This window comes from Narcine bancroftii, chromosome 4, assembly GCF_036971445.1.
Source record: "Narcine bancroftii isolate sNarBan1 chromosome 4, sNarBan1.hap1, whole genome shotgun sequence".
Classification (NCBI taxonomy): domain Eukaryota; kingdom Metazoa; phylum Chordata; class Chondrichthyes; order Torpediniformes; family Narcinidae; genus Narcine; species Narcine bancroftii.
This window is the reverse complement of record NC_091472.1, coordinates 59,016,641-59,044,229: the sequence shown is the minus strand read 5'-3', so window position 1 is coordinate 59,044,229 and position 27,589 is coordinate 59,016,641. Positions and strand designations below refer to the sequence as shown.

General features: G+C 39.7%; 1 long non-coding RNA gene across 1 annotated transcript in view; it reads right to left on the bottom strand.

The window, feature by feature from the left end:
- Window positions 1–27,589, bottom strand: part of LOC138759854 (uncharacterized) — a 52,725-nt gene that overhangs the window by 15,164 nt on the left and 9,972 nt on the right. Inside the window, exon 2 of the long non-coding RNA XR_011355154.1 lies at window positions 4,134–4,251. This is a non-coding gene — a long non-coding RNA (uncharacterized lncRNA). The remainder of the gene's footprint in view (window positions 1–4,133; window positions 4,252–27,589) is intronic.

Sequence of the window (27,589 nt, the reverse complement as noted above, 5' to 3'; positions counted from 1 at the left end):
TAAAGAAATCTCTTGGTGCCTGCCACATTGACCACCGCCAGTGGGCTGATATCGCCTCAAACCGTGCATCTTGGCGCCTCACAGTTCGGCGGGCAGCAACCTCCTTTGAAGAAGACCGCAGAGCCCACCTCACTGACAAAAGACAAAGGAGGAAAAACCCAACACCCAACCCCAACCAACCAATTTTCCCCTGCAACCGCTGCAACCGTGTCTGCCTGTCCCGCATCGGACTTGTCAGCCACAATCGAGCCTGCAGCTGACGTGGACTTTTACCCCCTCCATAAATCTTCGTCCGCGAAGCCAAGCCAAAGAATATCAGAAGATGTATCATTGGAGTTCAATCAAAATTTGACACGCATGTTAAAACAAAAAATATTGGGATAGAGGATTTAAGCTTAGTCAGAGTTTTAAGTAGTAACTTAAAGGAAGACAGAGATGCAGAGGTTAAAAATTTAGTGGGGGAGCATTAATATTGGTAACAAAAAACAACTAGCAACAAAAGAAATGATGGATACATAACTCTCTGAACAAGAGGAATGTCGAACTCAGAGGAGGTCATTGGTGGATCTTGTTGAAAAATTACAATTTTTTAATCTGAGGTAGTGTTGGAATGGGAGCAAATTTAGGACAGGAAGTGAAGGCTGAAACAGATTTCTGCAGGATAATATTTTGGCACTAGAGTTTGGATGGATCAAATAATTACATTGGTGAGGTTTTAATAACCACATTACATTGCTAAAACAGAGTCAGTTCATCTATTCTGAGCAATATTAATAATGACAGTCCCAAGGCTGAAGGTACACACAGCACTATTACCTCTGGACACAGGGCAAATTGCAGTCAGCAGCATTATTTAGGTCTGCTGACTGTGCATTGCATTATAAATACAAGACAGCGCTGTCACAGGGTTTTAGCTAAAATGCAGAAATGAATGTACAGAAAAGTTATTCACAATAAGTGAACTTTATGACTTTTTACTGAATTATTAACATCTTTAGAGTAGCTCTAAAAAAATAATAATGACTGAAGTTCCTTGTAGCGAACTGTCAAGATGCAAGAACCTTCAGGCAGTGCAAATACACACAAGTAACAATAATTTTTGGAATCTATATGCCATTCTCTAATAAGTTACTAAGCTTCTGCAAAATAATTATTTAATTGCTTCTATTTCATCATGCTCGTGCGGATGTAAAATGTTGCAAGAGTGGAGGAGGCTTTTCAATTAATTTGGACAATGCTATTTCTGTTATATCAATCCAACTCATCCCATACTTCATTGTTTCTAAGTACGTATTCAATTCCCTTCTGAATTTTACCAATGAAACCATTCCATCAGCCCTCTAGACAGTGTACTCAACATCACAACCAATAAAAAACATTCCTGCCGTTTGCCTCTACTTCTACTGAGCTTTTAAAGATCACCAACTCTTGTCCAGAGTAGTTCCTCCTTGTATGCTCAATCAAAATAATTGAAGACTTTGAATACCATCATTAGGATGTCCCCTAACTTGCTTTGCTCCGGGGAAAAATTCAGGTTTTCCAGTCTCTCCTCACAATAGAATTCCATCATTCTTGATCCCTCTCCACTGAATATTATCAGCACCCTTCCAATACTTTGCATTCTTCTTGGTGTGAGATGCCTAGCACTTAACACTAATCTACAGATTTTCCCCGATTTGTATTTGTAGCACAACTTTCTATTATTAAATCCAGAACTTCCAACAGACATTTTAATGTGATTCTCAACTTCTCCTGGCACCATCAACGATTTGTATATGTGCATCTCCTGATCTCTCTGTTTCTGTAGCCCATTTAAACCTATATCATTCAGTTTACATGGTTCTTCTAGAGTTCCAACTAAAATCCTTCATATTATGATTAAATTTCAGTTCCATAGATTGTCCTTGCTTTTATAAAATATTCATATTTTGGGATGGATTTGAATTGCCATCTTAAAATACTGTTGACCTTCTGGCAGGGTTGAACATTGTAATTCTCATTTCATTGTCTAAATGCTAGGATTTGGTCTCAGCACCGATGAAGGACATTGGCATCATGGAGAAGAACCTGTTCCAACTTACCTGCTGCCCTTTCCCTTCACTGTGGCTGTTCAAGAGTTTGGAATGCATTTAGCCATAGAAAATGCATGTAATTGCAATACGATTTGTTGTTCATATTGCAGTATTGTGTATCTGCAGAGGAGGGTAGTGGATGGGGTACTAATGAAGAACATTGTTTTGTCCCTGGATGTTGTTAAGAGTTGATAGTTAAGCTACTCTCATCAGGCAAAGCAGAGTATACATCAACAGTCCTGAATGCTAGTTTTGATATCATGAAAAGTTTTTAGGGTGTCACGAAGTGAGCCACTCACTGCAGAATATCTAACTTGCTCTTGTAGCCACAATATTTATGTGATTGATCCAATTGGAAGTCAGCTGGAGCAAGCAGACAGGTGATTGGTGGAGGTGTGAGCAGGTGACCCATTTCAAATAGCCAGAAAGTGTTTAAAAGTCATTCGGAGCAAGCAGATGGGTGATTAGTGGAGGTGTGAGTACTTGACCTGTTATAAACATCACAAAAGTGAGGAACTGTGTAACAGAGTAGTCATCAAGGGAGGGTCTTTGTTGAAGTTGTCTAAGGCAAAGTGATAAGGTTTTGGTTCAACAGTGGTCTGAGGCAAAGTGATAAGGTTTTGGCTCAATGTGGTCTGAGGCAAAGTGATAAGGCTTTGGCTCAACAGTGGTTTGAGGCAGAGTGGTAAAGCTTTGGCTCAACAGTGGTCTGAGGCAAGAACAGGCAAGAGGCAAAGGTTATGGTGGGTGAGTATATTGTTCAGCACTTATTAATGTTAATAGACTAGCTATTATGTTTGTAGGGTTAGTACACTATGTTGAGTCTCAGATGTGGGGCCTCTGGGAGACTGGGCCTCCCTGATGCCCACATCTGGACCATGTGCACTGAGGGGCAGCTCCTAAGAGACTATGTTGAGGAACTGGAGCTGCAGCTTGATGACCTTTGGCTCATTAGGGAGAGTGAGGAAGTGATAGATTGAAGCCACAGGGAGCATGTAGAGAACAGCTCTGTAGTCATTCCCCTTCAGCAACTGATATCATTCTGGATAGTATTGGGGAGGATGACCATAGGGACCAGGTCTCTAGCACTGAGCATGGCTCTGTAGTGGAGAGGGTGAAGAGGCATGCATTAGTGATAGGAGATTTCATTGTGAGGAGAACAGACAGGAGATTCTGTGAGCCTGATAAAGACACTCAGATAGTATGTTGCCTCCCTGTTGCCAGGGTACATTCTCAAATCTGAGGGGAGAGGGCAAACTCCCAGATGTCTTGATACATGTTGGTACCAATAACATAGGTAAGAAAAGTTAGGAGGTCCTGAAGATCGAATACAGAGAATTAGGGAGGAAGCTGAGAAGCAGGACCTCCAGTGGTAATCTCAGGGCTGCTGTCTGTGCCAAGTGCTAGTGAGGGCAAAAATAGTGAGATCAGGCAGATAAATGTGTGGCTCAGAAACTGGTTCAGGGGTTAGGGCTTCAGATTCTTTGATCATTGCGATCTCTTTTGAGGAAAATATGACATGCAGAAAGAATGGATTACACCTGAACCCAAAGGGGACCTGGTGGCAGGTTTAATATAGCTGTTCGAGAGGGTTTAAACTAATTTGGCAGAGGGATGAGAACCAGAACGCTAGGGCTGAAGAAGGGGGAAGATCGTGTGGAGAAAGGATGATAGGCAAGTGATGAGACAAAATAGACGCTAGAGGGATGACAGAGACACGGTACATTCAAAAACTGGTCTAAATGTATTAAACTTAAATGCATGCAGCATTAGAAACAAGGTGGATGATCTTGCTTTACAGCTACAGGTTGGAAGTTACGATGCTGTGGTCATTACTGAGTCATGGCTAAAGGATGGATGCCAATGGAAGCTGAATGTCCAAGGATACATGTTGTATCGCAAGGATAGGCTGGGAAGTAGAGGGAGAGTTGCAGCTCTGTCAGTAAGCAATAATATTAAAGCATTGGAAAGAAGAGATATAGGATCAGAAGAGGTAGAGTCCTTATGGGTTAAGTTAAGGAATAGAAAAGGACGTGAATGGAGCATTAAATGAGAACTTACCGGTTCGATGTTTGATGATTATTATTTGAGCAATGGGAGTGGTGAGATAATATGAGATCCCATCTGCGCATGTGCAGCCAATCTTTGAATCTTGAAAAAGATGACCACTGGTATAATTCTGTCAAAAGAGCATTTTATTGTGAGGCATACATGCAACACTAGAAACTACTTTAATAATGTTCGAAGTAATCATGGGAGGTCGAGGAGCATATATTATTTCACTACTCCCATTACTCAAATAATAATCATCGAACTTCAAACAGATACATTCTCCTTTAATGCTCCATTAATTTTTGTCGACAGCATCGAGTCCACGCTGCTGAAGATCCAGCTGCGCTGGGTGGGTCACATCTCCAGAATGGAGGACCATCGCCTTCCCAAGATCGTGTTATATGGCGAGCTCTCCACTGGCCACCGAGACAGAGGTGCACCAAAGAAGAGGTACAAGGACTGCCTAAAGAAATCTCTTGGTGCCTGCCACATTGACCACCGCCAGTGGGCTGATATCGCCTCAAACCGTGCATCTTGGCGCCTCACAGTTTGGCGGGCAGCAACCTCCTTTGAAGAAGACCGCAGAGCCCACCTCACTGACAAAAGGCAAAGGAGGAAAAACCCAACACCCAAACCCAACCAACCAATTTTCCCCTGCAGCCGCTGCAACCGTGTCTGCCTGTTCCGCATCGGACTGGTCAGCCACAAACGAGCCTGCAGCTGACATGGACTTTTACCCCCTCCATAAATCTTCGTCCGTGAAGCCAAGCCAAAGAAAAAAAAAAATTTTTGTAATGCTCATTGGTTCACTAATATGAGATTTCAAAGCTCAGTGGTCTCTTTTTCACATGGTCGAAAAGACCATAGGGTAGATCAATGGACCTCCAGTAAGAGGGATAATTCAATTGGTAGCCTGCAAAATTGCTGCAGTGAAATTTTTCCCCTCTGTCCTCAGAGGTTTATTGTAAAATCTGTTAAAACTTCTTTCATTTGACCATCCCGCCTGACAGATGATATCCTAAATGGGGACTTCCGCTCTACTAGCAGTGGACGTAGCTGCCACTCTTGTGAGTGAGCCACAAATTGAGTGGTATCCACTCCGGCCAACCTCATGGTCCTCTGTAGCCATCTGGCCAAGGTCTGAGAGGATGGAGCATATAAATTACATATAAATAAGAATCTTTCTTCCCCTCTGATATCGCGAGTACATTCAATGTATTGTCTCAGATACCGCACATAATCTTTCATCCTCTTGATAAGCGTACAATTTAAATTTTATTCCCACACTACCAGGTTTATTATGTTTGAACAAGTCATGAACGTGAAATTCAACAAAATAATTTTCCCAAATTATATAGTCCAAATGTAAACAAGTTAAAATCTGTATTCTTGGGGCTGAAGTCAAGGCCACAAGCATAAGTAATTTCCATGATAAGTCATGCAAGTCCAAAGTGTTTGCTGGCGACAAATGTCGCAACAAATCCAACACAACTTTAACATCCCAGATGGCATGATAATGTGGCATAGGTGGACGTAAGTGAAATACTCCCTTCATGAATCTTGAAATCGGAATGATTCCTGACAGAATGTTTGGTTTCTCGTCGAGTCAGGAAAGCCGCCAAAGCACTCTTGGCCGTATTGATAGAACTATAACTGGCCACGTGAACATTAAACAAATCATTGAGAAAATGCAAAACATCTGAAACTGAAACATAATTAACATTTAAACTCTCATTAAAACAAAACAGTTGCCATTTATTAACATAAGTGGTGTATTGCTTTTGAGTTGACTTTCTCCATGAATACAAATAATGTCTACTGTTTTTGGCTCCAATCCTTTAACACCAAACTTTTCACGCCAATCCTGCAACATAAGAGATCGAGATGAGTGAGAGAATGGGGAAGGAGATATACTGGTTGAACAAGCAGTTCCTTGCTCCTTCTCAACAGTAAAGACTGCTCTAGCAGCATCCAATTCAGCATTGGGAACCAAGACTGGGATGGCCAATTTGGCATTACCAGGAGTCCAGTGGCCCTGTCCTTCTGAATTTTGTGCAGGCATTTAGCTACTAATGAGAAGGGGGTAAAAGCATAGAAATTCAGTTCTTCCCAACCAATTGTAAAGGTGTCTATGGCTTCTGCCTGGGGCTCTGACAACCAGGATATATATCTCGGTACTTGGGCATTTAAACAAGATGCAAACAGATCGATTTCTGGCAACCCAAAATTCTGTACTATCAGATTAAAACTCTTTCCCACCCCCACTCCCCATCATCCATCCTGTTCTATCATTGAATTTGCTAGACATCAAATCCGTCTGATAGTTCAGACGCCCTGGAAAACACGCGGTTGTAATCCAGATATTCCTTTTGATACATCAACTCCACATCTGTATTGCGAGCCAGTTACATGTTGGGGACTTCAAACCTCCCATTTTATTCAGGTATGCTACTGCTGAGGTGTTGTCTAACCTCATCAACACGTGTATACCTCTTTTCTCAGCACAGAATGATTTCAGTGCCAACTGAGCTGCCAACATTTCTAGAAAGTTAATGTTAGATGCAGACGCCAGTCTAATCTCTTGAATAGTCCATGTGCCACTGGCGCCCCATCCTGTGGTGCCCCATCCTTCACTGCTAGCATCTGATCGGATTTCCATATCAAACTTTCTAATCTCTATCACGGCATAAGTCTCTGATATATTTGTCGACCACCACGCAAGTTCTGCTCTAACCTCTTGCGATAAGCTCACAGGTCTATCAAAATGACCCCTGGCAACCTTTAAGGCTTGTACTTTATCTCTTTCCAGGAATCTATATGCTAGTGGACTGTACTGAATGGCTGGAAAAGCAGCCATCAATTTCCCAATTACTTTTGCTACTTTACATATTCTGCAATCAAAGCACTACAAACCTGAAGAATTTCCACTTTTTGATTTCTAGCAGGGTCATTCTCATAGATTCCGTATTTAAGAGGAACCTGAAGAATTTAATTTCTCTGGTTGGGCTGAGGACTGATTTTCCTATGTGTATAATAAATCCCAACTCGTGCATCATTGCTGTAGTGGCGTTCGCTGCTTCATGTTTTGCTCATGGACCTGCCAATCATGACGGTGTCATCCAAGTAACCCATCCCCATATGACCCTCCTTTCTGAGCTGGGAGTGAGCTGGTCGAAGTTGAGGCCGGGTCAGATGGCCGGTCGCGAGAGTACATTGGCAACCACATTGTTCCTCCCTGCCTTGTTCCAAATATCAGTGGTGAACTCCAACACGAAGAAGAGGTGACGCTGCTGGGGGGCCGACCAGGGATCCTTTGCCATTGCAAGCGCCTGAGTACCCGGGTCTAGGAAGATGATGAGGAGATGAGGGCCTTCAAGACCGCCATCACCGGCCTACGATTCCGGAACCTCCTGATTCCGAGCGGCGAAGGCATCATCCTGTGCAATATCTCCTTGGGCACACAGCAGCCAGTGGTTTCCCCAGCAGTGGTGCAGGCAGGTCTTCCGTCACATCCAAGACCTTTCACATCTGAACCGGTTTCAGCAATTTTATAAACATTCTGGCTGCTGAACTGTGTCCATTAGGTAGTGCCTTATATTGCTACAATTTGTCCTTCTAAATAAACTTCAGATACTTTCTAGAGAGCAGGTAAATAGATACTGAATAATAAGCATCTCGATGCCATAAAGTAGCCCTTAATAAAGGTATAATGGAGTGAATCGTGTCCATTTTAAAATGTTGGTATAAGACTGTGATAGTACAGATCTATCATTAATGTATATAGTGTATATAGTTACAGTATCTAGACTGTGCTTACAGCGATTGGCTGAGAGCTAAGCCACGCCTACTATCTGGGCCTTAAAGGGTTGTGTCCCTAGCCAGGTCTGATCATTCTGGACTGGTCGGCCACCTGTGAAGAGCTCCTTTCTTTTGCTAATAAAAGCCTTAAATTGGATCAACAAGTCTTTGATTCTTTCGACGAGCTCTACAAAGACATACTTATTTAAGTCAGATAAATCTAAGATCACTCTTGTTCCCCCGCTTCTCTTGAGCCTCGTGAATATATTTGATATTAATTCATTTTCTGCCAGCAGTAGCGTTCTATTACATTTTTGCATTCTAAAGCCATAATCTCTTTATGTGTAGCTTCCATGAGCTGTGGGCTATGTATATAATTGTATAAGCTCTTACTCCTAACTGGAAGGAATTTCTGTGAGTCAAACTCAATTTGATTTCAGACACTGTATGCCGTACTTTAGCATCAGTAGTAAGATTAAACCATTGACTAAAGAACATTGTTAATAGACCACCCACAATCTTTCATCATAATTAGAAAATGCACTCAGTTGTCTATAGGTGGTGCTCATTTTTTTGGCGTGCTTCGCTGGTGTGGCTGTGCAATCTGGCTCAACCTCTGCCAAGAGCTTTGGGCGGGAAAATTCTGCTGCCACTGTCTCCACAGAGGATGTTGCCCTAAAAAATGTCTGCGTGGTGCTGCCACTTGAGAGGGATATCCTCTCTTAAAGTCCCTTGGGTACCTGTGAAGGGGATGAAACATAGCAGTTGTTCTTGTCTGTACTCTCAAGCCTCTGACCTCTCCAGCCGCTGCCTTCTGCTGCTCATTCAGTCCTTCACCTGTTTACTTATGTCATCACCAAAGAGAAATTTAGTGACAGAATTAACGCGTTTACATAAATGAGCATACCGAACATTTAGATCAGGCTTTATCAGCTCCTTGCAGAAGGCATTAAGTTCATAATTGCATGGGAGAACAACCCCAGTGCATCTTGTTGTGTCTCTGTTATATCTGACAACAGTGTCTGGACAAATGCAGTGATACCTTTAACCAGAGAGCCCTGTAATCTTTGCAGCTTCATGTCCTTGGCTCTTGTGAGGACATTGAAATTGTCCCAAATTATGGGGTTTACTTTTAGTACATTCAGTTGAGGGAAATTGGCTGGGCAAGGGTATTTTTTAATCAAGTCCTCTAGCACTCTTCAAAGACATTAGATACCAGATAAGATATTGACCCCACGATTTCTTCATCAAGGGGTTGCCCAATACTCCTCAGTACTGCAAACTTTGATAAATAGAACCTTTCTGTCCTCCTGACCAATGGGAGAAGTGTATTGGAGGTTTGGGGACTCAATTTCCACATCCGGCCCCTCGGGCTCTACCTCGTCCCATTTATATTGGAAATAAGATTCCTCCCCCTGCTCAGAAAGCATTTGTTGTTTACTCACGAATGCCTTCCAACTTGTCCAGTCTTAGCAACATCTCCTCATTAGTCGTAGGCTCTGCATTGCGGCAGGCTTTTGTGACTGACCCCGATCGAACAAGTGCCTGTGTATCAGAGATACTTATGTTGACTTTTCTCAGGCTTTTTGTGCAGCTGGTCATCATCCTTACCCGACGAGCAGGCCGTAGAGCGGCCAGGCCTTGTCTTACTAAGTGAAGGCACCTCCCATTCACTGCCACTAGAATTGAGGAGTCATATCCTCATTGAGCTCGCCTCCTGCAGTGACATTTCTGTATCACTGCCAGACATGTCGAACCCTAACTTCAACAAAGCTAGGTCAGTGCAGCCAGACTTGGACCCCACCCTCCATGAGGGTAGGCCGCTGTGGCCTGATTCCACCCCCAACAGAGGTAGGTCAGCATTGCTCCTTCTCAGAGAGTTCACTGCTCCCTGGCAGACCCACTGGTTCTTCAGCGCTTCGGTTGCGCTGTAGGATCTCTGTGAGCTCGAGGCCTTTTGCTGCACATCCCCAACTCACGGACCGGGAACCTCTCAGTGGCTGCCCTGGATCGCTTTCTGCTCACTTCCTTCAAGGGAGAGCCTTCCTGGGGATCGCGCTCTGTCTCCATACATTGGTCGGATTGTCTTAAACACAATTCATTGACTTTTTTCGACCTTTTGTCGGCGCTCAAAATGGCACCCGTGCTGTGTGTGACTAGTCAAACAGATGAATTGGCTACACATGCTCAGATGGGATCTCATATTAGCGAACCAACAAGCATTATGAAAAATAATGCCAGTTATATACAAGCCCCCAAACAGCAGCCAGGATGTGGATTACAAAATACAACTGGAAACAGATAAGGCATGTCAGAAGGACAGAGTTATGATAATTATGGGGATTTTAACATGAAATAGATTGGAAAAGTCAAGTCAGTATGGGACGTCAGTAGAGAGAGCTTGTAGAATGTTGATGGGCCCACTAGGGGATCATCTGTTCTGGATTGGGATTGGGTGCTGTGTAATCAACCAGAGGTGAAGAGAGCTTAAGGTAAATCAACCCTTAGGAAGCAGTGATCACAGTATGATAAGAGTTTGCATTGAAATTGAAATTTGAAAAGGAGAGGCTAGAGTCCGATGTGTTAGTATTTCAGTGGAGTCAAGGAAATTACAGTCGCATGGGAGAGGAACAGGCCAAAGTCTATTGGGAAAAACACACTACTAGGGAGGTCAGCAGATCAGAAATGGCTGGAGTTTGTGTGAAATGAGGAAAGTGCAAGAGAGGCACATTCTAAAAAGGAAAGAAAACCTGTGAATCTAAAAATGAGTCAATTGTGCTGGTGAAGAAGTTAAAGCAAAAGAGAGGGCAGACAAGGAAACAAATTAAGTGGGAGACTTGGAGAAGACTCCGACCACTCTACCACCTAAAGGAGATTAGGAAAGAAAATATGAATTATGAAAGGAGGTCAGCAAGTAAAGAGGATATTGAAAACTTTTTTTACATTTATAAAGAGTAAACGAGTGACCATAGGACCAATAGAAAATTATGGTAGAGAAATTGTAATGGGAAGCAAGGACATGGCAGAGGAACTGAATAAATATTTTGGATTAGTCTTCACTGTGGAAGATTTTAATCACATACAGGACTCTCATGGCTCTCTAGGAAGAGAAGTGAGTGTGGTCAGATCACAAAAGAGAAGGTGCTTAGGAAGCGAAATGGCATAAGTCTTTCGGACTGGATGGAATGCACTCTTGGGTACTGAAGGAGGTAGCTGTAGAGTTTGAGGAAGCATTGATGAGGATGATTCTTTTTATTGCCATTACCCTGGTATACCAGCCAATGGAACATGATTAGCATCAACCAAAATATAAAATAGAATACAGTAAACACATACAGTAAAAAAAAACCCACAATAAACCATACACAGTACAACTGCAATATTCTAAAATAAATAGTTAAACAAAATTACTGATTCTGAAATATAAGTGCAGCACCGCTCAATGCCGTGAATCGATATTTAACATTATCACAGTTTCATGAAAAAAAAAGCTCTTTTTATGTCTGGTTGTTCTCCTACCTAATGGTAGGAGAGTAAATAGTTCATGGTTAGGGTGTGTTGTGTCTTTAATGATATTCCTTGCCCTGTCCAAACATTGTCCCCTATAGAAAGATTCAATGGTAGGCAATTGCATTCCAACAATCCATTGGGCAATTTTCACTACCTGCTGGAGTGCCTTCTTATCAAGGGCAGAACAATTCCCGTATAATCCCGAAATACTATATAATAACCATATAAAAATTACAGCACAGACAAAGGCCATTTTGGCTGTTCTAGTCTGCACCGAACCAAGTACTCTCCTCTAGTTTCACCTACCTGCACCATGCCCATAACCCTCCATTCCCATCCATATACATATCCAATTTTTACTTAAATGACAAAATGGACCCTGCCGCCACTACTTCTCTCAGAAACTCATTCCACACAGCCACCACGCTCTGAGTGAAGAAGTTCCCCTTCATGTTACTTCTAAACTTTTGACCTTTAACTCTTAACTCATGACGTCTTGATTCAATCTCTCCTACTCTCAATGGAAAAAAGCTTATCCACATGAACGCTATCTATCCCTCTAATAATCTTAAGTACTTTTATCAAATCCCCTTTCAATCTTCTACGCTCCAAGCAATAAAGAACTAATTTGCTCGATCTTTGTTTGTAATCCAGATGCTGAAACCCAGTAACATTTTCGTAAATCTTCCCTGCACTCTTTCTACCTTGTTGATATCCTTCCTATAATTCGGTTGCCAGAACTGCACACAGTATTCTAAATTTGACCTCACCAATGCCTTGTATAGTCTCAACATCACTTTCCAACTCCTGTATTCTATGTATTGATTTATAAAGGCCAGCATACTAAAAGTCTTCTTCACCACCCTATCCCCATGAGATTCTACCTTCAGGGAATGATGCATGGTTATTCCTAGATCTTTCTGCTCCACTGCATTCCTCAATGCCCTCCCATTTACTACACATGTCCTGTTTTGATTATTTCTACCAAAATGAAGCACTTAACACTTCTCAGCATTAAACTCCATCTGCTATCTTTCAGCCCACTCTTCTAAGCTATGCAAATCCCTCTGCAATCTTTGAAAACTTTCTTCATTATCCACAATTCCATCTATTTTAGTATCATGCACATATTTACTAATACAATTTACCACCCCATCATCTAGATCATTAATATAAATGACAAACAGCAAGGGACCCAATACAGATCCCTGAGGCACACTGCTTGTTACCGGCCTCCAACCTGACAAACAGTTATCCACTATGACTCTTTGGCATCTCCCTTCCAGCCACTGTTTTTTTTTAATATTTAATTTAAAATATAAGCAACCATGATTACACCAATAATACAAATATATCTTTAAATTTAACAGTTTATATATAACAAACACAAAAAAACCCTTCTATCCACCCCTAACTCCTACAATAGTACACCCCTTCCTCCCATCTCTAGCCCTTCTTAACCCAATTAACCCTTAAAATGAAGAAAAAAATTAAAAAATGGAGAAAACCAAAACCTCATGGAATAAGGTAACTACATCCAGATCAAAATCTTCAAATTTTTCAATTAAAATAATCCAAATATAATAGTTATCTCTCAAATTATATGTTATATTTTCCAAAGGAATACAAGACCTTAATTCTGAATGCCATCTCTGCAAATTAAGTTCTATCTGATTTTTCCATGAACTTGCTACATATTTCCTTGCCACTGCTATTGCCTGTTTCAGAAAAGCTATCTGAAATTTATCCAATTTATATACCAAACAAATTCTACTTATATCACCAATTAAAAATATTTTTGAATTAAAGAAAGTTTTATTTTCAAAATATTCTGTAAACAATTCTTAACACGAGATCAAAAAGGTTTAACTTTATCACAAGACGATACTAAGTGTAAAAACCTATCTTTCTGACCATTACATCGAAAACACAAATCCAAAAGAATCAAATTATATATTTTTAAATGCTCCAGTGTTAAATATAATTGATGTATAAAATTATAATTTACAAGTCTATACTGGACATTGATGATCTTTTTCGTGCTATCATTACCAACAGACTTCCAATGATCTCGATCCAAATTGACTCCCAAATCTTTCTCCTATTTTAGTTTTGATTAATGCAAATCAATTTTAGACATTTTTTGTTGCAATAATTTATACATTTCAGATATAAATCCTTTCTTCCCTCCATCACGAACCATCATTTCAAATTTCAACTCTTTTGGAAGAAACAAGTTCTTCCCAAATGAATCATACAACGTCGATTTAATTTGATAATAACAAAAAAGAGTCTGAATTGGAACTTGATATCTTTCTTTCATTCTTTCAAATGAAAGAAATTGGCTTAATTCATCACAATGAATTAAGAAGTTATAAAAGGAAAAGGTTTATTCTGATACAAGGAGTATGTCGAGATATTTTACCATGAGTACAAATTTCATTATTTATCCCATCCCAAATATTTATCAAATGAGATAAATTTGGCAACTTATAAGAACCTAACAATTTAACATTCCATTTATAAACAAATTGATCCATTCTATCCTCACTAATTCTGTTTAATTCTCTATCTGCCCAAGTCAAAGGACTATCAGGATCAAACATTCTATTAATAAATGTTAACTGAGCGGCCTTATGGTAATTTTTAAAATTTGGAAGTTGTAATCCCCCCAATTCATATTTCCATGTTAACTTCTGAGTAGAAACTCTTGCCAATTTACCCTTCCATAAAAATTTCCTAACTACTGCATTCAAGTTCAAAAAAAAATTAGGAATATTACAAGGAATAGATTGAAAAAAGTACAGAAGTCTTGGAATACATTCATGTTTATACAATTCACTCTAAAAACTAAAGTTATCAGCAAGTTTTTAAATTTAATTAAATCCACTTTACGGAAAATAACGGCAAATAATTTAAAGTATATAAATGATTTATATATCTATCTATTTTAATATCTAAATTTGATCAGTCCATTTAAAACATGCTACTCATTTACAAACAGAATAATCGGCTTCAGACAATGGCATATGTTCACTTTTATTCCAATTCACTTTATACCCTGATAATTTTCCATTTTGTATTAACTTTTCCTGTAAAACTTTGAATGACTCTTGTGATTCATTAAATAAATCAACATATCACCCACAAATAAACTAATCTTAAATTCATCCAATCCTGTTTTAATACCTTTTATAACCTTTTCCTGCCTTATAAATTGTGCTAGAGGTTCAAACACCAAAGCAAATAATGCTGGTGACCGAGGACAACACTGTCTAGTAGATCTCTCTAAATTAAAAGATTCACAAAAAAGTCCATTTGCCATAACTCGAGCTTTTGGTTGTTTATATACTGCCTTAATCTAACTTATAAAGATTGACCCAAACCAAAATTTTTCCAACTCTTTTTTAAATTAAAAAAAACATTCAAATCTATCAAATGGCATCTAATGATAAGACCATTGGTAAGTTGGTTTCCTCCAGTGAAATATTAATTAAACTAATTAATTTAGTTACATTATTGGCAGAACATCTACCATTAATAAAACCCACTTGATCAATATGAATCAACTTAGGTAAAAATTGTGCTAACCTCTTAGCTAGAATCTTAGTCAAAAACTTGTAATCAACATTTAATAATAAAATTAGTCTATGAGACCCTGGATTCAAAGGGTCTTTTTCTTTTTTAAGAATAACTGTTATAATAGCTTGTTAAAAAAGATTCTGGTAAATATTGGGTATCTCCAGCCTGCTGTAAAACTTCAACAAATAATTTTTAAAATTTCTTATTAAATTCCACAGTAAAACAATCCTCTCCTGGAGATTTACCATTTGGCATTGAATTAAGAACTAACATAATCTCTTTAGAGTTTATTGGCTTCTTCGATTGTTCCTTAATCCAATCTTTCAAAATAGGTAAATGTCTTATTTAAAAATCCATCTATTTTACTTTGATCTTGCTGCACTTCTGAAGTATATCATTTTTTATTAAAAAATTCCTTAAACTTCTCATTAATATCCTGAGGTTTATAAGAAATTTTCAAATGTTTTCTAACTGTTCTCCTAACTATTGAGTCCCCTATGACGACTGCCCTCCTCCTCCTTTCCCTACCCTTCTGTGTCATAGGGGCCAACCCTGTGCCAGAGATACAGCCACTGTTGCTTTCCCCAGCTAGGCTGTCCCCACCAACAGTACTCAAAGAGTAGTACCTATTATTGATGGCTACAGCCACAGGTGTCCTCTCTAGCACCTTACTCTTTCCCTTCCCTCTCCTAACTGTGACCCACTTGTCCTCCTCCCATGGCTCTGATGTGACCACCTGGATGTAACTCCTGTCTATAACGTCCCCACTTTCCATGACCTGAGTGAGGTAATCAAGCTGCATTTCCAGATCCCTTGCACGGTCCTTGATATGTTGCAACTCAGCACACCTGGTGCAGATATAGACATCCTGGAGGCTAGAAGACTCCAGGACCTCCCACATCCGACACTGAGAACAGCACACTCTCAATAATACATCTATAGAAATACAACAGTATTCTAGGGCAGAGGTGTAACTTCCTCATACATCTCAAAAAATAAAGACATTGTTGTGCCTTTTTGATCAACATTGATGAATTCAAAGACCATGTGATATCATCAAAGATATGGACCTCCAGGAATTTGAAGCTCTGTGACCGCTCCACATTGATGTAAATCGGGACGTGCGTATGGCTTCCCGGTCGTCTAAAATCCACAAAAATCTCTTTGGTCTTCTGGATTTTGAGTAACAAATTGTTCTCATCACACTACCAGGCTAGGTGCTGAACCTTACCCCTAGAGGCCATTTCATCTTCCCCTGTGATCAGGCCTACCACCGTGGTGTCATCTGCAAACTTTATAACTAAGGTTGAGTTATACATAGAAACACAGTTGGAGGTCAAGATGAATTATAAAAGGGGGTTCAGTGTACAACCCCGGGGCATTCCAGTTTTCAAGATGATTCTGGAGGAGAAAATATTGCCCAACTTAACAGACTTGGGTCTGTTAGTAAGGAAATCCAGCATCCAATTACAAAGGTGTGATCTGTGTGATACCATATGAACAAAGTTTGGTTATCAGCTTTGATGGTACAATAGTATTGAAAGCCAAACTATAATCAATAAATAGTAATCTTACACAAGAGTTCAGTCTATCCAGGTGAGTTATAGTAGAGTGTAGCAATGTTGAAATAACATCCTCTGTTGACCTATTAGCACGGTAAGCGAATTGATACTGATCCATAGAAGCAGGCAAACAAAATTTCAGATGAGATAAAACCGACCTCTCAAAACACTTCAGGATGATGGGAGTGAGTACAAGAGGACGGTCATCATTCAGACACATGGCGGTAGAGCACCATGGCACAGGAACGATTAGAGCAGTTTGAAAACCTGTTTGAACCACAGCCTTGGCCAAGGACAGATTAAAAATATCCGTGAAAACCTCTGCCAACTGATTTGCGAAAGCTCTAAGCACTCGACCAGGTATTCCATCCCATCAAGCTGCCTTCTGCACATTCACGCTAGTAGTAAGGTGATAGAAAACGAGAGAGGTATTTCATTCAGTAAAAGATCCACTTTGAAAGGGACCTCCTTATTTTCTCGATTGAAACGAAGCAGAAATAATTAAGCTCTTCAGAGAATGTTAAGGGGTCACAGCTAGAAACAGGTGCTATACCAAATGATTTATAATCTGTGATAACCTGTATACCCTGCCACATACACTGTGAGTCGGAGGATACAAAGTGCTCCTCAGTCTTCTGTTTGTATAAATGTTTAGCCTGAGAGATTCCTCTCTTTAACTTGGACATGACCCAATGATATATCTTTTGGTCTCCAGCTCCAAAGGCTGAGTCTCTGTCTCTAATCAAACAACAAACCTTATTGTTCATCCACGGTTTCTGGTTCGCAAATATTTTAATTTTGGTAATAATCTTCCAGGAATCAATGGAGTCTGGCATGGATCACGAATGTCATTCTGGTGTTTAAGAAGGGAGCAAGGCAGCAGAAAGGAAATTATAGACATAGTTGCCTGATGTCGGTGGTTGGGAAGTTGTTGGAGTTGATTTTTAAAGATTAGATTGCGGAATATCTGGAGTTGCATGAAAAGATAGACCCAAGTCAGAATGGTTTCCTTGAAAATTATGCCAGACAAACCTATGGCAAATTTTTGAAGATATCACAAGTAGGATAGAAAGAGGAAGTGCAGTGGATGTTGTGCATTTGGACTTTAAAAAGGCCTTCATCAAGATGCCACACATAAGTCTGCTAAACAAGATGAGAGCCCATGAAGGATACTAGCATGGGTAGAGCATTGGCTAGTTGGCAGGTAAACAAGAGTAGGAATAAAGGGATTCTATTCTGGTTGGCTACCGGTTACCTGTAGTGTTCTGCAGGGTTCAGTGTTAGGGCCACTTCTTTTTTATCTTGTTTATAAATGATATGGATTATGGAATAGATGGCTTTGTGTCTAAATTTGCAGATGATATCAAAATAGCTGGTAGGAGATGCAGTGCTTAGGATACTGAAAGGCTGCAGAGAGACTTAAATAGATTAGGAGAATGGGCAGATAAAATACAATGTTGGAAAGGGTGCGGTCATGAACTTTGGTTGAAGAAATAGAGGGGCAGACTATTATTTAGGTGAGAAGTAAATTCAAAATTCCAAGGTACAAAGGGAATTTGAGTCGGATACCCGAAATTTTGACCTCCAGGTTGTGTAGGTGGTAAAGAAGGCGAATGCAATGTTGGCATTTGTTTCTAGAGGGGTACCATAGAAGAGCAGGGGTGTAATGGTGAGACTGTAAAACACTGGTAAGAACTCATGGAGTACTGTGTACTGTTCTGGGTGCCATATTTGAGAAAAGATGTGCTGGCACGGGCGAGGATTCAGAAAAGATTTACTAGAATGATTCCAGGAATAAAAGGGTTAGTATTTGAGGAATGATTGTCAGCTCTTGGACTCTACTTGTTGGAGTACAGAAGGATGAGGGGGGACATCAAAGGCATTTTGAATTTTGAAAGTTCTGGATAGAATAGATGTGACAAGGTTGTTTCCAGTAGTAAGGGCTTCTTGGAAAAGCGGGCATAATTTCGGGATAAAAGGGTGTCAATTTTAAACAGATGCAGAACATTTTCTTTCGTCAGAGGATTGGGAATCTATGAAATTTGTTACCACAGGTGGCCATCGAAGTGGGGTTGTTGGGTGTATTTGAGGCAGAGATTGGCAGGTATTTGATTAGTCAGGGCATGAAGTGCGATGGGGGAAAGCCGTGGTTTGCGGCTGAGTGGGTGTATGGATCAGCTCATGATTAGAATGGCGGTGCAGCCTCGATGGGCCAATGGGCCTACTTCAGCTCTGATATCTTGTGATCTTGTCAGATTCTCTGTGAATCTGTACATATTCTGCAGAGCTAACATTCTCATACCATCAGCAAACTCCTAAAAATTATGCATTCTCTATCCAAGTACAGATGAGGAGCTATTCTGAATAAAAGGCCCTAAAACCCCTGGGGAACACCTTGGTATATTTTTTCCCTATCAGAAATAATAATTCCCTTCTAAGTGGAAAGACTTCCAGCTGAATCGTAATCTACCGGGTATTTATAGTTTTTATATAACCTTTGTCAAATTTTTTGCAACTTTTCAATGCATCCATATGGCAGCCAGTCTATACCTAATACTCCAAGATTGATTAATCTGACTTTAAAACAAATTTAGCATAATTTCTCACCAATCTAGTTTGTGAAATTTGTGAAGCAAAATGCCTAAAGTTTATTTTTCTGGCACAAATTTGTTATACTATTTGTCATGCAGTCAGCTAAACTATCAGCAATCTTCAAACATTTTCTTGAACAACAGGTTGAAACAACAGACAATTCACTGGCTAATATAAAGCCAATTAGGTCATCCAACTGTTCCTTCTTTGAATATGAATGGCAATTATAATTGGTGTTTAAGTCCACAATAACTTCACTTCACAAAGCCCAGTTAATTTCTGAAGCCATAAATTGCCTGTCAATTAAAATAAATGTACATGAAGTGAAATACTGCTTGTCAGAGAGGAAGAAGAATTTGAGATTGAAAATGAAGATAAGGCCATCTTACTGTCTGATTATCTTCCTTGTGATCAAAGACAATTTACTGAAAAAATAAATGTAAAAATGTCAAAGCACTTTGGCATTTTATATTTCACTTTGTTTCAAGGGCTAAAATCTCAAAGACCAACATGTCACAATGAGTCACTTATTGTAGCACTGAATAGAGGAGAAAATGAATTAAGATGACACTGTCGTAGATGCAGCACTGTACTCGTTTAAATTCATTAGATGTGGAGTTGGTTTAAGTGGAAGACACTTCAAGTTCAAAAGGCATTTCATCTTGTTGCTCAGAATGGAAACAAGCACTTTTTTCCATCTTGACCAAGCTATTCCCACTTTACCTACATTTGGCCCATATTAATTGAACTGTCAATGTGACTGTCCAAAAATGCTTTTGACTATTACAATTGTCTCTGTTTCTTTCTCTAGCAGCACATTCCATGTGCCCCTTAGGGACCTTTTAAATAATTCCTCTCCCCCTTTAAATCAATGCTCTCAAGCTTTAGATTCTCCTACTCTGGGGTTAGGGGTGGGGGGGGGGGGGAAGGGAGGGGAAGGTGATGACTATTTACCCTATCCATGTCCCTTATGATTTTATAAACCTCTATAACATCCCGCATCTGTCCCTGCACTCCTTGGAGAAGAGTCTCAACCTATCCAGCCTCATTTTATAATTTAAACCTACCAATGTTCAAGACAAGCTTTATTTCAACCTTTCCATCGTAACAATATATTTTCTATAGTTGGCTCGTGGTGGCCCACAACCTTGGAGATCAGCCCAGCACAACGTGCGGTAATAAACTGCGGCATAACTCACAAACGCAACACCTAGCATAGCGAACCGGTGCGGTCGGAAGCTGGGGCAGTACAAGACAGCAGCCCTAAAATGGCACTAGCCAGTTGCCCAGCTAACAGAGCAACACCAGGCTGGGGAAGAAGGGTATTCATATGCAAGAATGTTCCTGCGGGTGGGAATCCCATTTTTTAATTCATGTGGCCGATGTCAGCCAATCAACCAAATGGCGGGAACTTCAACGGTATAAAAGGAGCATTTCCAGCCTCAATAAAATCAGAGTTTAACCTCCCATACTGCGAGTGTGTGTGCTTCTTTGAAGCAGACAGCTACAGGCTGATCAAAACTGTGCGCAATAGTCTTAGTGTGGATTCACCAATATTCTGTAGAGTTGCAATATGATGTCCCTACTCCAAGACTCAATGCTCTGACTGATGAAGGCAAGCATCACCACCCTATCTGCTTTGCTTATTTCAAGGAACGATGCACCTTTACCACCATGTCTCCACATACTTACCCTAGAGTCCTATCACTCACCATGCCTGTCCTGTTCTGATTTAGCTAATCAAAATGCAACAACTTCCACTTGACAGTGTTAAAGTCCACCTGCCACTCCTTGATCCCTTTCCCAGTTGATGTAGACCCTGTTGCAGTCTTAGATAACGTACTTTAACTCCCACTATGCCACTAATGTTAGAGCTAACCACGCTAACTACACTGTTAAACAACACCCAGAACCAGCACACCACTGGCACAGGATTCCAATGTGAGTAAACAACCCTCTGCTACCACCCTCTGTCTCCAACTATTAAGACAATTTGTTTTGTCCAAATAGCCAGAACATCCAGACCAGTTTACATAAAGGGCCTTGTCAAAAGTCTTGCTAAAGTCCAATGTAGTCAATGTCTACTACCCTGTCTTCATCACTCTCCTAGGTCACCTCTTTTAAGTTTGTGAAACACAATTTCCACAGACAAAACCTTTCCAAATGCAAGTAAATCCTATTTAGGCATGAGAACTATAGAATCTTGGCTTTGTGGATTCAGAATTGGCTTACCTGCAGAAAGCAATGTACTGGTGGGTGGAACATTTTCTACCTGGAGAGTGACTAATGGAGTTCCACAGGGATCTTTTCTGGGACCCCACACTTTGTAATTTTTATAAATGACCTGGACAATGAGGTATAGGATTAGGTCAGTCAGTTTGCAGATGACATGAAGGTTAGAGGTCTTACAGAAAGGCAAGAAGGTTGTCAGAGGTTATAACAGGTTAGACACAGAAAAAAAGAGTTGAGCAGAAAATTGATGTATGAAGTTCAATCTGGATAAATGTGAAGTGATGCATTTTGGAAGTTCAGACTTGAATGAAGCAGACATGATTAATGGCAGGATTCTTATTAATTTGGAAGACCTTGGGGTCCAAATCAATAGATCACTCAAGGTTGCCACCTTGGTTGATAAGGTAGTTAAGAAAGCCTAACGTACAGAGGTAATGTTGCAGCTCTATAAAACTCTGGTTAGACAAACACTTAGAATCTTTTGTTCAGTTCTGGTCACCTCATTACAGGAAAAATGTGGAAGCTATGGAGAGGGAGTAGAGGAGATTTACCAGGATGTTGCCTGGATTGGAAAATGTATCTAATTATGCCAGGTTAGTAGAACTAGAGTTTTCCTCTTTGGAGCGAAGCAGGATGAGAGGGAAGTTAATAGAGGACTACAAGATGATGAGAGGCATAGATAAGGATGGACAGCCTGCGCCTTTTCTGCAGGGGTGAGAATAGCAAACACCAGATGACATCTGTACAAATTGAGGGGAGGAATGTTTTGGGGAGATGTCAGGCAGGGGTAAGTTTTTTTTAATGCAGAAAGTCGTGGGTGCCTGGAATGCATTGGTGGTGGTGGAGGCTGTTACAACAGGGACATTCAAATGACTCTTAGGCACATGGATGAAAGAAAAACAGGGGTTTATGAAGCAGAGTTTTTTTGAGTATATTTATATAGGTTGGCAGAACATTGTGAACTAGAGGGCCTGTGCTGTGCTGTATTGTTCTATATTGTCAAAGAAACGCCTCTTGTAACTTATCCACCACTGACATTAAGCTCAACTCTTCGAGTTCTCTGGCTTTTTATAAAAAAGGCACAACATTACACACCCTCCAGTGATCTGGCACCTTACCTGTGCTCACTGATGATGCAAGTCTCTCTGCCAGAGCTTCTCCAATTCCTGCCCTAGGTTTCCATAATTTCTTAGGTGGCATAAATATTATAATGATAATGAGTGTATTGTCATTACATTGAATAATATATCTGCACATATGCACATAAATTCTCGCTTCATACACCGTAACAGATCTTTTAAAAAAAAATTATTTATCATTTCCAGTAATTTGGCCAATGGGATTATCTACCATAATGAGTTTTCTGACCTCCAACACCTCCTATTCTGCAACTTGAACGCACAGGGTGGTTGGGATGTGGAATAAGCTTCTGGTGGAGGTGGTTGAAGCAGGATCGTTATTTACATTTAAGGAAAGATTGGATAATTACATTGAGGGGAGAGGATTAGAGGGGCATGGACCAGGTGCTGGTCAGTGGGACTAGGAGGGTGGGAATTTGTTCCGGCATGGACTAGTAGGGCCAAACTGGCCTGTTCTGTGCTACATATGGTTTTATGGTTATGAACTCTTTTCAATAATGTTTATGGATTCTAAATGGGTAGATTTGTAAAGGTCAGTTTGCTCATAGCCATTAAAAGCAAGTTCTGTTGGTTTGGTGGTTTTCACAAGTTTACTTATTTATTGAAGGCAGGAGAGCTTCCATTTTAAGCATTACAAAAAATATATATATTTTCACTACACGCTAAACAACACAATATGGATCAAACATCCTTTGGAAAAAAAAAATCCATTTTTGTTTTGAGGAGAACAACTTTAAAAGTGATCAAACAACACACTGTAGGTACCATTGGGAGCAATGAGAATGTAGTAGATACAAAACAAATACTATTCAGAGAAATTAAACACTCCATCCATGAATCATACTTATCATAATAAGTTTTGATATTTTTAGGCTCAGAAACAGAAGTTCATTCTAGTTGATTTATTGGGAGGGAGTTTCATACATTTTTTCAGCAATAATGACCGCAAAACAGTTAAAAACTTCAGGGACCAGTTTGCTTACTATTCTCAATTGAACAAAGTACTTTGTGAAATAATTCACTCTTTTTTCAATAATGTTCTCATGTGTTTTTTCATTCATCATTAAAAGCACTGCTAAAATTATTCTACTTATAACTCTCTTTTTAATTTATCTGAAAATATGTGGAAAAAAAACAATAGCACTCGGTAGAGGGTTGGATGCAGATGGAAATGAAAGGGCAGGAACAATGATTGAACTCCAATTTATTCATTGTAGATTATGTGTTAAGACCATTAGACATAAGAGCAGAAATAGGCCCATAAAGTTTGCCCTGCCATTTAATCATGAGCTGATCCATTTTTCCACTCAGCCCCATTGCCCAGCCTTCTTTCCATAACCCTTGATGACCTGTCCAATGAAGAACCTATCAATCTCTGCCCTAAATACACCCAATGACCTGGCCACCACAACCACCTTTGGCAACAAATTCCATAGATTTACCACCCTTTGGCTGGAGAAATTCCTCTGCATCTCTGTTCTAAGCGGAACATGAAAAATAAGACAATGCAAAATAAATCAACTTCTTTCCTTTATCTACTGGCAAACTGTGATCAATCACAAACAACTGAAAGGGGAAAGACAGAATGACTGGTGAAAAGGTGAACTATTTCACACAACACTATTGTTAAAGAAATAAAATTTGTTATCCCTGCTTATTATGGGGCTGGTATAGAAGTAAAAGCACACCGAAATGCTGGAGGAACTCAGTGGTCTTTTCAGCATCCAAAGATATATTGCCAATGTTTTGGGCTTGAGCACTTCTTCAAGGAATATGTTTATACTTATAGTGAACGGTGATACAAGATATTGAATTCTTCTGGGTGGAGATCACTAATAGTAAAGGAAATAAACTCACAGGTGGATGTTGTCTGTAGGCCACCAAATAATATCATTGAGTGACACAAGCAAGAAACTAAGAAATATCTGATGAATGTATGAATGGGATGGCAGTTATTATGGGGGATTTTAGCATGCACATAGATTGGGCATCGTTGGTTGAGGCGGTCTTGAGGGTAATTTCATAGAATGCATCCATGATAGCTTTCTTGATCAGGATGTTAAGGAGCCTGCAAGGGAACATGTTATCTTAGATCTGGTTCTGTGCAATGAGACAGATAAAATTAACAATTATGTAGTTTAACATCCTCTTGGAAAGAGTGATCAGAGTACAAGTGAATTTCTCATACAGATGGAGAGTGTAATTGCTCAATCTGAAACCAGTGCACTTGGCCTAAATAAGGGAGACAATAATGGGTTGAATGAGGATTTGGCAAGCATATACCTGGACACATGCTATTTGATGGCACAGTTGAGAACAGTTCAGAGATTTTTCAATGCTTAATGAATGTATATTATTGTTAAATCAATAAAACATGGGTGGGAGAGGAAGCCTTGGATAACTAAAGAAATAAAGAAAGTCATCAAATTAAAAGCTCATGCATACAAAGTCACCAAGAGTAGTGGGAAACTGGAAAATTAGGAAAACAAAAAAAAAACTAAACAATAAAGGAAAGATGGATTATGAAAGTAAACAAGCACAAAATATAAATCAGAAATAAACACAAATAGTCAACATTTGTATAATCATATGAAGGAGAAAAAGGTGATTAAAGTGAACGAAAATCCCTTGGATGGTGAGAAGAGGGTGATAAATATTGGGTAATACAGAAGTGGCCGAGGCATTGAGGACTATTTTGTACCTGTCTTCACAGTGAAGGATAGATATAGTGTACTTGGTTCCGTTATATGGGAAATGCACTCTGTCACATTCAATTTTGTTTTCGGTAATTTTCAATATTGAGTGTTAATTTCATCATTAAGTTAGTCAATTCATTTTGGATATGTGTTAATTTCAACATGTTGTATTTCTTGTGATAACTGTTAACTGCCTCCAATAAAATCAACGTCTGGAAATTCATCCTTGGACTGGGGCAGTGTATAGTGAGTGCATTGACTCAACTATATATTTTAGTTTTGCTGACTGGGATGAAACTTTATCTGTGGATTAGAAACTTTCCTTCAACTCATTAATCCTACTGAAACTTGTACTGCCAGGCAGCGATGTATTTGCCTGGAGAACATTACCATTTTTATAGGAGCTGAGTCAACAATGCACCGTCCATATGATTTGTGGTATTGCAGTACAACATCTTTGAGGGAAGATCTTAATCTGTATACAATCTTAAGAAATTGTAACTGAAAAGATTTACTGTTATTGTAGAAATACATTTTCACTTCTACATCTGCCATCTTTGTAGTAGGAACAACACCAATGTTGATTGATCACAGTAACTGCCTGACTATTTCTGATTTATACCTGCTGCCCAGGTTCTCAACCCACAGCTCCTGTCTGCCCACACGTACCTAGGCAATTGCAGAAGCCTGGACAAGATGTTACTTCACCTCCTCACCACCACTTCAGAGTTAATATTCAGAGAGATTTAAAAACTATTAAATGCACTATAAATAACATGAAAACACTAAAAAGATTAAAGTATTAAATAAATTATTATTATCACTATTTACCATATTCTTTCTAACCAAGGATGGAAGGAGCAATTTTTCCAGCAAACTAAAAGGCTATTCCAACATGCCCAAGCTTTGTGATTGGACTCCATGTTGATTTCATTGAAGAAACAGAGTGATCTATGGGATAGCAGGTCACTCAGCTCTCCCTGGATTCATAATCTGGAGTTTACTGTTTTGAGAAGAGATGCTTCAGTCCCATTAGTTTCAGCCATAGTCGCCAGTTTACCACAGGGTTCCGATCCTGAGAAGTGTTCGTAATGCAAAACATATCGAAGTCAGAAATGAACAGTGTCCTGGAGAAGATCACAGAAACAGGTGTGATAGGTTCAGGAAGAGCAGTCACCAACCATCTCACTGGCTCAGAGAGTGAGGGATAAGCCTGTTTAGATCTCTTTCAGCTCCACAGAAGCTAGAAAATCCATCTCTATCCATCTCTCCTATATCCCAAACATTCATTTGTGTATAAGGGTGTCCCAAAGTCATCACTTGGGGAAGATTACAGGTCCAGAAGAGTTACACACTTCCCCACCATTTTATTCAGGCACCTGCCTGCTTTTTGCTTATACCTTGGCAGCATCAGGCCTGAAATTTGGTGATGCATCTTTGCTATAAAGAAATCTGTGTGATTTGCTGAGTTTCTCCAGCACTTTTATGCTTTAAACTACAATCACAGGGCCTGCAGACATTCTTGATTAACTACATAAAATAAAATATTTGTTTGACTGAAGAGGAATTAGAAAAGTTTTAATTTATTCCGCCATAGACAATTTCAGTTTTCTGAAAGCAATTGCATTATTTCAGATATCAGGAGTTAAGGCAACTTTTGACTGCGGGCAAGTGATACGAGCCCAGAGGGTTCCAAAACCCAGCAGCAATAGATATTCACCTGGACAAATGGTTACTTAAACAAAAGTTGATTTAAATTATCTTTAAACGTGAAAATAGAATTACACTTTAACTTATCACTATTAACTTACTTTACCTAACATAACCCCTTTCTAATTTTAAGCACAGATGTCTATAATGTGCATGTAAGTTCAGAAAAGTTCTTTGGTTTACAGTCTAATCTCACTTCTCATTCCTCCAGGTTCACTGGGTTACAGGCAATTCTTATACTGTGCACAGAATTTAACATGTATGAAGTTCACCAGGCTTTGGTGTTCAAAAGGTAAATGGTTACTGTTCAGGAAGGTTCTTGTCAGTTTTCAGAGAGAGATGTGTTATTCTTGGACATTCACAACTGATGTACTTCCATCAGTCACCGCAGTGTCTTGCTGATGTAACTTTCCCCATCAGGGTTCTCCAGATGATAACCTCTTTCTTTCAGGTCATCACAGAGTTCCTTTTTGTTTCACTTATTCCAAGTGAAATATTAGACAGCCAGTCCTCTCCCCTTGCATGAACCACAAGGGTTTTGACCAGAAAGTTTTCCAAAAGCTTGCTAGCTTCTCCTGTTTCAGTTCCAGCAACTTCCAATGGCTGACACTGATCTCTGCTTCTCTCTCTCTCTCACACACACA